Here is a 15,415-nt window from a genome sequence, read left to right on the forward strand (position 1 = left end):
GGCACCTGGGTGGCTCAGTCAGTTGAGTGTCTGACTTCGACTCATGTCATGATCTCACGGTTCATGAGTTCAAGCCCCACATCGGGCTCTGGGCTGACAGCTCAGAGCCTGGAGCCTGCTTCAGATTCTGTGTCTCTCTCTCTCTCTCTTACCCTCCACTGCTCACACTCTTGTCTCTCTCTCTCTCTCTCTGTCTCTCAAAAATAAACATTAAAAAAATTAAATAAAAATGGAAACCCTCTATTTTTTCTGTAGATTATATTTGTGTGTATGGCTGTCCCTTCCAGTGGTACATATGGCTCTACTTCATTTTTTTTTTTAAACATCTGCCTAGTATTCCATTTTATGGATTAACTACAGTTTATTCAACTAATTCCTTACTGGTGGACTTTGAGTTACTCACAGTTTTTCACTGTAATAAATTAGACTGCAAAGAACCATCTTTCTATGTACACTTCCATGAACGTGGGGGTATTTCTGTAGGATAAATTCTTAGAAGTGGCATTTCTGAGTCAAAGATTATATGCATTTTTAATTTTGATACATACAACCAAATGGCTCTCCAAAAGGGTCGTATCAATTTGCGCTTCTGCCAAGAGGGTCTGAGAGGGCCCATTTCATTGCTCAGAATTTAAAAGTACTTAATCAGACACAGGCTTGATGAACACTTCAGAAGCTGTTAGAAAAATACAGAGAATGCCTGTGTTTCTATTATGAATATGCCTCTGCTTACTGGGCTCGTGAAGTAGATCTCACCCTGTACCCATGGTAGAGCTTGACTCCCCCAGTTTTTCCAGTCCGGGCCCCTTCTGCAGACTTCTGAGCATACCCATGTTTCGAGGAAGGTTGAGAGAAAGTAGATAAATGACAATGTTTTTGTTTTTGTTTTTTGATATATGATTATGTAGAAGCAGCTTGGCAAACACTTTCTGCTGCTGAGATGCTGTTCTAAGAATCTCAAGCCACTCATTTTACAAGAACATTTTTTATAATCACTCGGGGAAATTGAAGAACAATAACTCAGTTTGATTAACTCCAGTGCCTTTACCATGAATGACTAATGGTTTATTTTATGTCATCTGTATTTTAAAATCATCTTTTTAAATTTGTGAATCCTCTTTTGGAATGTGGAGTGGCTTTTTGCTCTGATTATCCCTGACCTGTATAGAGACCATTAGGGAGGGTCATCAGAGCTTTCGGCCGCCTCTGAGTGGGGTTCCTCAGCAATGTGCAGACGGCAGACTCCCCAGTGGGGTAACCAGGATGTTGCCACATAGCTCAGGGAGCTTCCTGACATACCCCAGTGTTGCAGTGCTCTGTTGGGAAACTGTGAGTAGGGTGAGTGCTTTGAGGAAGCCAAGGTCCTAGGTTTCCTCCTCGGGGGAGCCAGGTGTCCTTATCTGTCTTGGCCCTGTAATCTATAGTATCCGTCAATTAGTATGTCCCGGCCACTGAGCAAGGGCCTGCAGAGGCCTCGGCTTCTCCACCATGAAGGCTGGAGAACAGCCCCCAGCTCCTGCCCCATCGAGTGTCATTCAGAGCATCTTCTTTTTCTTGTTTTTAAGTTTATTTATTGATTTTGAGAGAGAAAGAGTATGTGCACGCATGAGCAGGGGAGGGGCAGAGAGAGAAGGGGAGAGAGAATCCCAAGCAGGTTCCACGCTGTCAGTGCAGAGCCTGATGTGGGGCTGGATCCCACAAACCATGAGATCATGACCTGAGCTGAAACCAAGAGTCCACCACTTTACCAACTGAGCCACTCAGACGCCCTTCTAGGGCATCTTCTTTGCACTGGCCCAGCGATGAGCCTTGTGGAAGGGGCACTGGCTAGGATGAAGAGGCTGGGGTTCCAGGATGGACAATGTGATCTTGGGTGAGTCAGCTAACCTCAGTGTACCTCAGTGTTTTCATCTGAACAAAGGAGCACTGGGTGCAGTGATGCCTAATTTCCCTTCTTACTCTCAGTCTTCACGTGGGGCCAAGAGAGCAGCAGAAGAAATTCTCCTTGGTGGCAAGAACCGATCAGATTAAGTGGATTTCCAAATGTGCTCAATCCTGACTACTTGCCCCCAAACCCTTTCATTTAGACAAGTCGTTCTCAACCTTGGCTGCTTCTAGAATCATGTGGGCAGCTCTCACAGCTGTCAGTGCCCAAGCTACATTCCAAGTGCAACTGTAGCAGAATCTCTGGGGCAGAGCCCAGGCATCAGCCTTTGAAGGCTTCCCGAGGATTCCAGTGTAAGGCCAAGGATGAGAATCACTGATGCCAGCCTTTGGTCAGGAGCCCTGGGAAGGGGGTTCACGTTCTGGCTCCAGGATCCTCTGCGCCCCTCATCTCTCATGTCTGGTTACTCTCCCACTACTCACTGATGACCTTTAAAAAAGTTAATTCTTTCCCCTCTTTCTCTGCTCTGGCCTGTCATTGAACTCACCCAGCTGATTGTGGCGCTTATGATTGAGAACCTCTTCTGACCGCTTCCCTTTCCCCAGAAATTAATGTGATCATTAAGGCTTATAATTTCACTCACCAGTGCTATCAATCAAGGGGCTGCGAAACAGAGTTAAGAGTCCTTTTGTAATTGGCAGCGGCCTGTGATTCGGAGCAGAGCATCCAGGGGCTGTGGGGAGGCTGAAGGAGGGGAGGGCCTGGTGCACAGGGAGGGGCTGTGCCCCCTTGTACTTAGTCCATAAGCCCTTTGTGGCCTCCTTTCTCAGGGGCCAGCGAGCTCCCAGCTTCAGCAGCCCTAAATGTCAAAAGGAGGAAACCAGTTCTTGGCAACTGCACTTCAGGCTACCCCTTGCCCACCCCAAACTCTGCAGAACTTGGGAATAGGAAAGAGCAATGGATTCTTTAGACACTGGGCAACTCAGAGTCTTGTCAGGAAGGGGCAGTGGGTCCAGATTATCTGCAGTTCAGAAGGGGGGTCCAGGCTGTCAGTCCTAAGGGAGTAACACTCCTCCCCAATCGTGTTGTTCAGAGATACTTCAGAACCCCATAAACAACAGCTAAGCCTGGAGCAGTGCACACCCTGTGCTTCCTTCCCCAGCCCACAGTACCTCCAGGCTTCCTCCTGTGTGCAGGGAGCTTGCGATCACAGTGACCTTGGGACAGTAGCTGAGTTCCCCCTCCTGGGAGGGTTGACTTAGCTCATTCAGTTTCTAGAACACACAGTGCCTAATGGATTATCTCATATATACATGGTGGGTGACTCGTGGACCAGAGGTGATAGGGGAGTTATTTTTATTTTAAATAAAACATTAGTACAACATTAAAAGTGACTTTCTTTTATTAGATAAAAATAGGAAAATCTGGAGGGGAAAAATCATCTATAATTCCACCTCCTTAACACAACTATTTCCATGTTTGCCTATTTTTTCTGGTTCTTATGGATGTACCTGTATATTTGAAGCATTTTGAAAATGATTTAATATATTGTTTGCATCCCTTTCTGAACATTTTGCCCATGCCTTTGTGTGGCTGAGATGTCCATCCATTTGGCTGAGAGAAATACTGGGATTTGCTATAAAAGGGAATGAAAGGGGAGGAGGGTGAAGATCCCACCTCTGATCTGAAAAACAGGTTTAAACAATAATGTAACATTACAAGCCAGGCTATTATTTTGAGTTTTCCAAATACTTCATTCTCTGCTTTTTCAAAGTGGGAGCCTAGAGTTCACAGAGTTCTGTAGTGAAGAGAAAATTCTGCTTTGGCCTATGACAGTGCAGCCAAGAGGTGTGCTGCTTGATGGTCGAAGTAAAGGGAGGAAGTAAAAGAAAAGCTCCTTCCTTCCTACTTCTTGAGTATGGTGGGAAGAAGGAAAAACAGGGTCAAGTGGAGGAAACAAGGCTCATGTCTGTGTCCCAACTTCCAGACTTTTTTTTTTTTTTTACACTTATTTATTTTTGAGTGACAGAGAGAGACAGCATGAACCAGGGAGGGGCAGAGGGAGAGGGAGACAAAGAATCCGAAGCAGGCTCCAGGCTCTGAGCTGTCAGCACAGAGCCCGATGCGGGGCTCGAACTCATGAACACGGAGATGATGACCTGAGCTGAAGTCCAACACTTCAGTCTGACTGAGGCACTCAGGGGCCCCAAACTTTAAAAAAAAAACAAAGACAAAACAAAACAAAAAAAAACTTTATTTTTGAGCGAAAGAGACAGCGCGTGTGGGCGGGCGCGCGCGCGAGAGAGCAAGTATGCGCATGCGTGTGCCCCGAGCTTGCTCACAAACGCCGGGGCGAGGCAGACACGGGGACAGGGGATCCTGAGCCGGCTGGGCTTGACGCTGACAGCAGCGAACTTGATGCGGAGCTGGAATTCGTGAACCATAAGGTAATGACCTGAGCTGAAGTTGGACCCTCAAGGGACTGAGCTACCCAGGCGCTCCCAACTTCCGGACCTTTCCCCCGGTGTGGGGGAGGGGCATGGGGAAGTTAGGATAACTTCCAGGGAAGGAGCTTTCTGCTTCTAAACCTGGATTGTGGTGACCCACAGTACTCTGAGGCTGCTTCCACAATACTCTTGGGGTGAGCCATAGCAACGTGGCTACAACATGGGGAAAGAAAAGTGAGGTCCTAAGGTTTCCGTTTCTCTCCATTCTCTTGTTATGTGGAAGCTGACTCAAGAACTAGGGGCTGGCCACCGACGGGCAAGGTGACAGACTGGTCAGCAGAGGGTAGGTGTGGATTCCTGGGTCGACGACTGTCTGGAGAATTTGGCAGAGGTCTAGGAGTCACAAGAGCTAAAGTGGAGCCCTGTTGTCCAGGGACTGCCACAGGCTCGGACCAAACCTGGAGCCCAGACCACAACTTAACAGCTGCTGCAATACTCAGTGCAAATACCTCCTGGTGGACAGCCCCTCAGCAGAGACGTTTCTAGAGTCCAGTGGGCTGGAAGCGCTGTGCCTGAGGACCTCAGCTCTTCCTACAACTAGAAGCACACTTCTGTGTCACTAGTCCCCATTATATGGGGGCACCTTTTTGGGGAGAAAAGCACAGACAAGGGGTCACTCTCTGGGAGACTGCAAACTACATAAAGGGCTATTTAAATCACCCTCACAAGATAAGATGCAATGTTAATGTTTATCTCTAAACAGCAGATGTGTGTTTGTGAAGACCAGTTGAATTGTAGAAAAACTAAAGAAATTGCATATTTATGCAATTTGAATTGTAGGGGAGTTATTTATTTATTGAGAGAGAGCAGGGGAGGGGGAGAGGGAGAGAGAATCTTAAGCAGGCTCCATGCTTAGTTTGAGCCTGACTCAGGGCTCAAACTCCCGAACCGTGAGATCATGACCTGAGCCGAAATCAAGAGTTGGATGCTTAACCTACTGAACCACCCAGGTGCCCCAAATTATAGTGAGAGTTTCATTTGAATCCTCCTCCATTAACTCTAAAGAGCTGGTGAATCATTTGAACTGTGAAATGGGTGAAAATAGATATGCAAACTCTTGTCCAATTCTGGCTTTCCAGCACCATAATCCAAAATAAGAATTTTGACTGGGGTAAGGGAATGAGATGCCATAACCCCATGGGTTACGATATTCATAATTCACTCATTTCTTCACCTGGTAAAGCTCATCAAGGGCCCTCTGTGTACCGGGACTGAGCTCCACGGTCAGGACACAGGAATGATAAAGCCTTCAAGAAGCTCATTCACAGTTTAGCAAGGGAGACTGTTACACAAATTACAGTGCAGTGATGAGGGCCATCATAAATGGAGACAGGGACACTTTGCTAAGGGGACATGAGAGCAGAAGAATCTTACCTCTACCCTGGGACACGCAGTAAGCCTTCGCTGAGCTGGTGGCAGTTATGCTGACTTTTGAATGATGAGCAGGGGTGAACCAGGTTCTGACCAGTTGGGTTCAGCAGTTTAGCTGGAACAGCATGTGCAAATGCCTGTTTGAGTGTCATATTTAGGTCAAAGCTTCAGAGGTTGAGGATATGTTGGTAGGGGCTGATGGTAGGTATGTTTGAAACAAGATTGGAATCTGATTCTGGAGGGTGTAGATATCTTTAGGCATTGATTTCGGCCTTGAGTTGTTATGTACCGACATACCTTCAGTCCCTGCTAGACTGTGACACCCAGGTCCCCCATGTACTTTGAAAGCAGTCAGCATTTGTTGAATAAAGAGATGTGTTACTGTAGAGTGTATGGAGTCAATTAATTATACTGAGGAGATAGGTTCCATTGATCCATTTGACAAGTGTCAAGACCAAAACATGAAGGGCTTAGGGACTTTCTCTAATAGCAGTCAGTACACCTCTGTGGTTACCTTGAATCCCTTTAGGAATTATTGACTCCTGTGTTTTCCACCAAACTCTTCAGCATAATCCAATGTGTGATGTCTGTTCATGGATTCCTTTATATTGCACTGTCCCAAAGCACTTCACCTTATTATTATATTTTAATTCACCTTACCTGCAAGTAAAACTCAGACACTGCTGAAGAAAGAAAATGGTAGCAGTCCAGCCTACTCTGTACCACTGCCTCAATGACAGTTGAGGAACATCAGCAGTCAACACCAGATGGGATAAGGTCAGCAGGCTGTATTGCCCAAATAGTTGGCTAAGGCCTGGGAATAGTATTCTCTTCCAGAGAGCAAGCCAGCAGAGGAGTTAGAATGCCAGCTTCCTGCCTGCTGAAAGAATACACCGACAACGAGGCCCCTTCCCCAAAGGAAAAGTTGCCACAGTGAATTAGTCATTTTTACAAAAGGCTCATATCAGTGAATTAGTACATAACTCTTGTGAAAACAACCTAGCAACTTGTATCACAAGCCAAAGATATTCATTCATTTCTTAAGATGTATTTCTGGAGCTCTAGCTCAAAAAACCCCCTAAAATATAGCAAGAGTTAAAAAAATTTTTTTTTAACATTTATTTTTGAGAGACAGCATGTGCAGGGGAGGGGCAGAGAGAGAGGGAGACACAGAATCCGAAGCAGGCTTCAGGCTCTGAGATGTCAGCACAGAACCCAATGCGAGGCTTGAACCCACAAACCGTGAGATCATGACCCGAGCTAAAGTTGGATGCTTAACTGACTAAGCCTCTGAGGTGCCCCAAATAGCAAGAGTTTTATGCACAGAGGTGCTTACCATACTATTATTTATAATAATGGAAATAATAAAAATCTCCAATATTAGAAGGTAACACAAATACATTTAGTATACCCTCCACATTAATTGTTGTATCTGCAAAATTATATGGAGGTATTAGTGTATGAAAATTTGCATAGGCAAAAATAGTGGGATTGTGGGTAAGTTATTTTGTATCTACTTTCTAAACAATTGATCAGGTGGTTTTGTTATTATTTTAATGTTTATTTATTTTCGAGAGAGAGAGACAGAGCGGGAGCAGGGAAGGGGCAGAGAGAGAGGGAGACACAGAACTCAGAACAGTCTCCAGGCTCAAAGCTGTCTCCACAGAGCCTGGTGTTGGGCTCGAACCCACAAGCTTGCGATCATGACTTGAGCTAAAGTCGGACACTCAACCAACTGAGCCACCCAGGCGCCCCGAAGTGGTTTTATTATTTTTAATAGCTTGACATATTTCTTGTATTTATATCTGTGTTGGTAGTTTTTTCATTATTTATATTTGTTTTTACAGTTAACAAATTTATTTAGAATTTCCAAAGCTGGGGGGCACTTGGGTGGCTCAGTTGGTTGAGCATCTGACTCTTGATTTCTGCTCAGGTCATGATCTCGTGGTTTGGGGATCGAGCCCTGCCTTGGGCTCTGTGCTGGCAGCACAGAGCCTCCTTGGGATTCTCTCTCTCTCCATCCCTCTCTTTCAAAGTAAATAAATACACATTAAAAAAAAAAAATTTCCAAGGCTGGAGCACAGTCTGCCTTAGTTCTGGCTGTGGGGTCCCCTAGGGTCCTGGAGGGTCTGTGGAGGTAGGTACGTGCACTCTGGCAGGTATAAGGAGGTACCTGCCTTCTTGGGAATTGCTAAGCAAGTTCAGGGAAAATCTACCTATCCATGGTGTCTCATTAATGCCTACAGGGAAAACAAGGGCGTGGAAGCTGAAGAGGCAGATCTGTGAGAGGTGTGAGTGAGTGGCAAAGAGAAATGACAGCAAGAACCCAACAGGATTTAGAGATGGGCTGTGCACCCCGTCACTTCACACGGAGGCCCAGGCAGGTCAGTGACATGTTCAAGATCAGGCAGTGGCGCTGACCCAGAGCTCAGACTCTCCCCAGCTTCCCAAACTGAATTTTGCAGTCCATACAAAAGACCAATTCCCTGCTTCTTACTGCGGAATGTATCTACTCAGTGCCTCTATTGGGAAATTACTTTTCTTCTCACTCCCTCTCACAGGGGAATGAAGGCTTTCATCTCTCAGTTTCCCTTCCCACTGCTTCCCCTTGGGCGGTACAGGGGCCTGGCGATTCCATGTGCGTGTTTCCAGGAAGGGAAGAGAGTTTGGCCAGTGGTGTCACATTTCTGTACAAGTAGAGATCAGGGATGAAAGAACACTTTCTTTTCTCAATAAATTCTTAGAAATCATGAGTACTTCCTCAAAGAACTATTGTTTGTTTGGTCTTTAAAACAAATTACTGATACATGCAACAACATAGCTGAATCTTAAAACATGTTGAGTGACATCCAGACAAAAAATTTACCACCTAGCCCGAGGACACAGAGCTGAGATTTGAACCCAAGTCTGGTTGACTTTGAAGCTTATCCTCTTTCTCCTATTCCTTGGCCCCTGCCTCTTGGCTTTTGGTCTGGACTCTGGGCTGCTGTTAGGGGAGGGTTCTGGACAAGTCCCTCTCTGTGTCTGAAAAATAAGAGGCTTGGGTTGGATTGCTTCTGAGATTCCTTACAGCTCTAACATCCTAGACTCTATAAGTCTATTTATTTTATTTATTTATTTATTTATTTTTTATGTTTATTTATGTCTGACAGAGGGAGAGAGAATATGAGCAGGGGAGGGGCAGAGAGAGAGGGGGCTAGAGGATCCGAAGGGCTCTGTGCTGAGAGTGGAGAGCCCGATGTGGTGCTCAAATTCATGAACTGGGAAATCATGACCTGAGTCAAAGCCAGACGCTCAACTGACTGAGCCACCCAGGTGCCCCCCAGTGCTGGTTTCTTAGTGTTGCGAAAAATACCCTGGTCATATGAGATGTCAACTTGGGTGAGGGGGTACATGGGAACTCTTTTTTTTTTTTTTAACGTTTATTTATTTTGAGACAGAGAGAGACAGAGCATGAACGGGGGAAGGGCAGAGAGCGAGGGAGACGCAGAACCGGAAGCAGGCTCCAGGCTCTGAGCCATCAGCCCAGAGCCTGACGCGGGGCTCGAACTCACAGAATGTGAGATCGTGACTTGAGCTGAAGTTGGACGCTTAACCGACTGAGCCACCCAGGCGCCCCACATGGGAACTCTTTGTATTATCTTTATAGTTTTTCTGTAGAATTAATTAATTAATTAATTAATTAAAGAGAGGGATGTAGGGAGGGAGAGAGGGAGTGCATGAACTGGGGAAGAGGGGCAGAGGGACAGAGAGAATCTTAAGCAGGCTCCATGCTCAGCGCGGAGCCCCACGAGGGGCTCAGTCCCACAACCCTGAGATCATGACCTGAGCTGAATCGAGAGTTGGATGCTCAACTGACTGAGCCACCCAGGCGCCTCTCAATTATTTCAAAATAAAAAGTGTTTTGTTTTGGAGCACACAGTGACATGTTGTCCTCTCGCCTCTGTCCTTGGGCCACCCAGTCTGTTCCTCCCCAGCCAGGGGACCAGTGTTACCTGTTTCTTACATAATCTTTCAGAGATACTCAACTAATAATCAGAGAAAGTATCCATATCGTATAAATATCCTTTCTCAAAACCAAAAGTGTGTCTGAGATACAGTCCTCAAAGCGAATTGCTGGGCTTCTAGTTTTGTTATTGCCAAATTGCCTTCCCTGGAAGTTGTGCCAACAGTTCCTCCTCCCAGCGGGCAAGGTATATGTATGAGCACCTGCCGTTTCACCCTCACAGACTTGTCTGCGAGACCAGTTCACCTCAGTCTTATCCGACTGCCAGCTCCCGAAATGCTCATGAGCAAACGTCTGCAGAATGCTGTCACAGAACGGTGGGTCCATTCTGAAGCACGCAGCCCAGGCAAGTGGGGGGTGGCCGCAGTGGCCGGCCGGGCGCAGCCAGACTGTGAAGAGGGGCAGCCCAATGATTAACATTCCTGACGTCAATTACCACCGTCCTCAGGAGAAGACCTTCACAGAAGGGCATTGTCTCGGCTCCACAGCACACAAAGGGTCAAGCCTCACAAATTTGCTCATAGCGGGGGAAAGAAAAACCCCACAGGTCAAAATGTTCAGATTACAGGTTCGGGAAAATCCCTTTACAGAAAGAAGACAGCAAATCCCCAGTTCACTTGAAAGGACAAAACTTTCTTCACCTCAGAGATTCTCCAATGAATAAACCGGTTAAACATGGTTTGGATTTACTGAACATGAAAACAACTGGATTAAAGTATAATCTAGCTAGAAAGGAAAGGAAATGTACCCAGAACGCTAAGTAAGGACAAAGCTGCAGTGTTTATATGTACCAAGCATGGACGGACATTCCAGTTTTATAACCAAGTTTTCCTAAATGTTTAACTTTCCTTTAGATCCAGATAACGAGTCTCTGTTTGCATAGGCCTCTCTGATAACAACACGGGTATCAAGGCAACTGTGTGAGCGCTAGGAGCATCGATGCCCAGGAGGCCACAGGCCCTGGCACACGAGAGTTTGGAGGCACCAGCTATCACGGCAGGTGTTCAGCGTGGGCCTGGCCTGCCAGCAGCCCGTACAGTGCACATTGGAGTCAGCATCGCACAGGCACAGGTTCTGTAATTAGAAAGACCTGGGTTTGTATCCCAGTTTCACTTTTTACTGACTGTGTGACCTTAGGCAAACAACTTATACTGTCTCAGTTCTTCTCTTAGTAAAATGAGAATACCCACGCAATAGGCTGTTTTGAGAATTAAATGAGATAATACATGGGAAAAGCCCAGGCTGAAACTGAAGAACCCAACAGATAGGAGGCTGGTTGTCTTCCAATCTTGGGTCACGTTCAGATCTTACTCTGTGACAGGAGGCTTCAGAATCTGTTATATCATGGGCTCCTAACCCTTTTTGTACCAAAGATCCTGACTCAGATGTTTATAAAAGTATAAGATGAAACACACATGACTCCAAAGAAAGCCAGTTTGTTGAATACACTTAAAGTGTTTTTTAAAACTTGTGTTAAAATAATACACAGGCCTTTAACACATTAAATAAGAGTCCACGGTAGGTCTAATAACGACAATCATTTTAAAGTAGTGATCAGTGGGGCGCCTGGGTGGCTCAGCCAGTTGAGCGTCCGACTTTGGCTCAGGTCACGATCTCGTGGCTTGTGAGTGTGAGCCCCGTGTCGGGTTCTGTGCTGACAGCCCAGAGCCTGGAGCCTGCTTTGGATTCTGTGTCTCCCTTTCCCTCTGCCCCTCCCCCACTCATGCTCTGTCTCTCTGTCTCTCTCTCTCAAAAATAAATAAACATTAAAAAAATAATAAAGTAGTGATCAGTGTATTTCAAGATCTGCAACAACAAATATGACATTCATACTTGCATCTTTTTAAAGTTTATTTATTTTGAGAGAGAAAGCGCAAGCAGGTGAGGGGCAGAGAGAAGGAAAGACAGAATCCCAAGCAGGCTCCACACCATGAACACAGAGCCCAATGTGGGGTTGTTGAACCCATGAACTACGAAATCATGACCTGAGCAGAGATCAAGAGTCAGATGCTTAACCAACTGAGCCACCCAGGCGCCCCCATACTTGCATTTTAAAATTGGTGACAATCACAAGTTCTGCTTATACCACTACTATGGTTTGCTCTTACTTTCATAATGGAAGAAATCCTAAATTCCAGTGAGAGAATATGAAGTATAAAGACGCAACTTTTTTTCCCCATCCAGATTCAGACTCTAGATTAAACAATATCACCACCTCTGGCCTCAAGACTACTGATAAAAAGCATTTAAAAACTGTCAAGTCAGGGGCTCCTTGCTGGTTCAGTCGGAAGAGCCTGAGATTCTTGATCCCTTTACTCTTTCACTCTGGCTTCTCTCAAGATACTCTGTTGGTCTTTCATTTTCTGCAGTTAGGAAATGATATGCCTACATGTTGTTTTGTTTTGAGTTTGTCCCACATGATATCTATCCTCTCAGCTTCCTGGACCTGTGGTTCAGTGTCTCTAATTTTTGGAAGATTCTCAGCCATGATTATTTCAGCATTTCTTTTGCTCCGTTCTCTTTCCCTTCTGGCATTCCAGTTACACCTTATGAAAGTATCCCACGGGTTTTGAAGTTCTGCTGGTGGTTTTTTAGTTTTTTCTTTGCATTTGTTTGAGAGGTTTCTTTTCTTTTTAATTTTAGAGAGAGTGCACACAAGCAGGGCAGAGGGAGGGGGCGAGAGAGAGAGAATCTCAAGCAGGCTCCACACTCAGCATGGAGCCCAATGAGGGGCTCAATCCCCCAACTGTGAGATCATGACCTTAGTCAAAAGAGTTGGATGCCCAACTGACTGAGCTACCCAGATGCCCCAATTTGAGAACTTTCTATTGTCAGATTCGTGGATTCCTCCTAAACTGTTAAACCTACTAAGGAGCTCATGGAAGGTGTTCTTCATTTCTATTACAATGACTTTGATTTCTAGCACTTCCTTTTGATTCTTAATTTCCATTTCTCTGATTATATTACCCTTGTGTTCTTACATGTTGTCTTTTTCTATTAAAACCTTTAACATTAATCACGGTTATTTTAAATTCCTTGCTTGATAACTCCAAAATCTGTGTCCTTCCTGACTCTGGTTGTGATGACCGCTTTCTCTCTTCAGACTTCTTCTTGCTTTTTGGCATGCCTTGTAATTTTTTGTTGAAAGCCAGACCATTTTGTATTGGGTAACAGAAAGTGAGGTAAATAGGCGTCTATGAAGATTTATGGTAATCTGGCTAGGGAGTGAATGTGTTCAGTGTTTGCTCTAGTTACAGTGCCACAGGATTCAAATTCCTCTAGTGTCTGCTTTTGTCTCTTAACTTTGGGTTCCCCTCATTACTCCTCTGCAGTCTGTCTTGAATCTTTTTTTAAAAATTTTTTGAAGTTTACTTAGGGAGAAAGAGAAGGGGAGGGGCAGAGAGAGAGGAAGAGAGAGAGAATCCCAAGCAGGATCTGTGCTGTCTGTGCAGAGCCTGACATAGGCCTCAAACTCATGAGCCGTGAGATCATGACCAAGGCCGAAACCAAGAGTCAGACGCTTAACCGCCTGAGCCACCCAGGTGCCCCTGTCTTGCATCTTTCAGCTGGAATCCACTGTGACTCTACTGGGGCCCTGCGGGTGTGGGGGTAAAGATGGGGGTTTGTGTGCATTCTATTATGTCCAGATCAAATCTCTGTGTTTTGGTGGGCCTGTGACCTCTACGAGTATTTCTGCAGTGGTATAGCCTTGCCCCTCTGCCCCTCCCTCCCTTCTCTGGCTACAGCATTCCCAGTCTGTTTCCTTGAGGTCTTGACCCTTGTTGACTGTATATATTTTCCCTCTTAGGTGAGATAGCAAGGCTGGAGGGGCTGGTGTGAGAAGAATGCCCTTCCCCCAACTGGGATAGGGCTCTGGCAAAGTCTTTTACCCTGGAGAGTGGGCCTTTGTAATAAAGAAGGTTCTGGGTGTATTTCACAATGATTACTCATCTCTCCCTGCCAGAGCCATATGGGGATCTCCCTTGATCTTCACTGTGGGTATCTGGGGGTAAAAAGCCCAAGAACATACGCAGTTCCTCTAACACTGCAGTCTCCAGGAATTTCTTACTCTCAGGCTAGACCACACTCAACCTCTGGCAATCCATTATTACTGTGTAAGCGTTCCTACCAGTTTATGGCTCCAGCACTTTCTGTTGCAGGAAAAGATTTTGACTATCAATTCTCGATGAGCCCCTCTCTCCAGACTTTGGGGTGATGGTTTGTTTGCCCTGCAATCTCAATTCTCTGATGGGTGGGTCCAGGAAAAGACACGGATTTTCAGTTTGTCCAGCTTTTATTTGTTGTAAGGACAAGAGTGCCAACTTTTAAGCTCTGTACATGTCAGAGCCAAAACTGGAAGTCCCCTTTATTCTGAACAGCCATTCCCTTCCCTCCATCTGAACTCCTGTGTCCCTTCTTGCCTTCACATTTGCTGTACCTTTCTCTGGCTATGCTAGCTGAGTCTTTTCATGATGTCGAAACAAGACTGAGTTTCTTGAGAAAAGAGGCCATGGTTAACCTCTTGCCTATGTTCATATTTTGTACATGTGAAACGTCTAGTGCTGCTGTTTGACTTTACTGGATCCCTTCCATTTATGGCCTTCGTTCTAACATTCTAACAGTACAAAGCATCTGGTGAGATGTTACCCAGTGTCCTCTAAACTTCCTTTTGTGCTTTTAATTTTTATTTATTTTTGAGAGAGAGACAGCGTGTGAGCAGGGGAGGAGCAGAGGGAGAGGGAGACACAGAATCTGAAGCAGGCTCCAGGCCCCCAGCTGTTAGCACAGAGCCCTCGAACTCATGAACTGTGGGATCATGACCTGAGCCGAAGTTGGATGCTCAACCGACTGAGCGACCCAGGCGCCCCCCTTTTGTGCTTTTAAATAAATCATTGTCATCTCTGAATCAAGGTCTTCTTTTCTTAGCAAGGTTGGAATAATGCAAATTTCACTTATTGTAAATCGAGATTTACAAAAGTAACTTCTCAAGATCTGAGAAGTCCTTACTCTTTTTTCCTTTTCATTTTTTTTAAAGTTTTTATTTAAATTCCAGTTAGTTAGGGGCTCCTGGTAGGCTTAGTCAGTAGAGCTTGTGACTCTTAATTTCAGGGTTGTGAATTCAAGCCCCAGGTTGGGTGTGGAGCCCCACATTAAAAAATAAAGAGGGGCCACCTGGGTGGCTCAGTCGGTTAAGTGTAGGACTTTGGCTCAGGTCATGGATCTCACTGCTTACAAGTTTGAGCCGCCTTCGGGTTCTGTCCTGACATCTCAGAGACTGGAGCCTGCTTCAGATTCTGTGTCTCCCTCTCTCTCTGCCCCTCCCCCCACCACTGTTTCTTTCTGAAATATAAACATTAAAATTTTTTTTTAAAAAAACAGATAAATTCCAGTTAGCTAACATACAGTGTAACACTAGTTTTAGGTATACAATACAGTCATCTCACAGTTCCAAAAAACACCCACTGCTCATCACAAATTCCCTCCTTAATCCCCATCACCTATTTAACCCACTCCCCCACCCACCTCCCCTCTGGTAACTATCAGTTTGTTCTCTACAGTTAAGAGTCTGTTTCTTGGTTTGCCTTTCTTTTTCCCCCTTTGCTTGTTTTGCTTTTTACACTCCACATGAGTGAAATTATATGATAT

This window comes from Panthera onca, chromosome B2, assembly GCF_046562875.1.
Source record: "Panthera onca isolate mPanOnc1 chromosome B2, mPanOnc1 haplotype 2, whole genome shotgun sequence".
In the NCBI taxonomy this organism is placed as follows: domain Eukaryota; kingdom Metazoa; phylum Chordata; class Mammalia; order Carnivora; family Felidae; genus Panthera; species Panthera onca.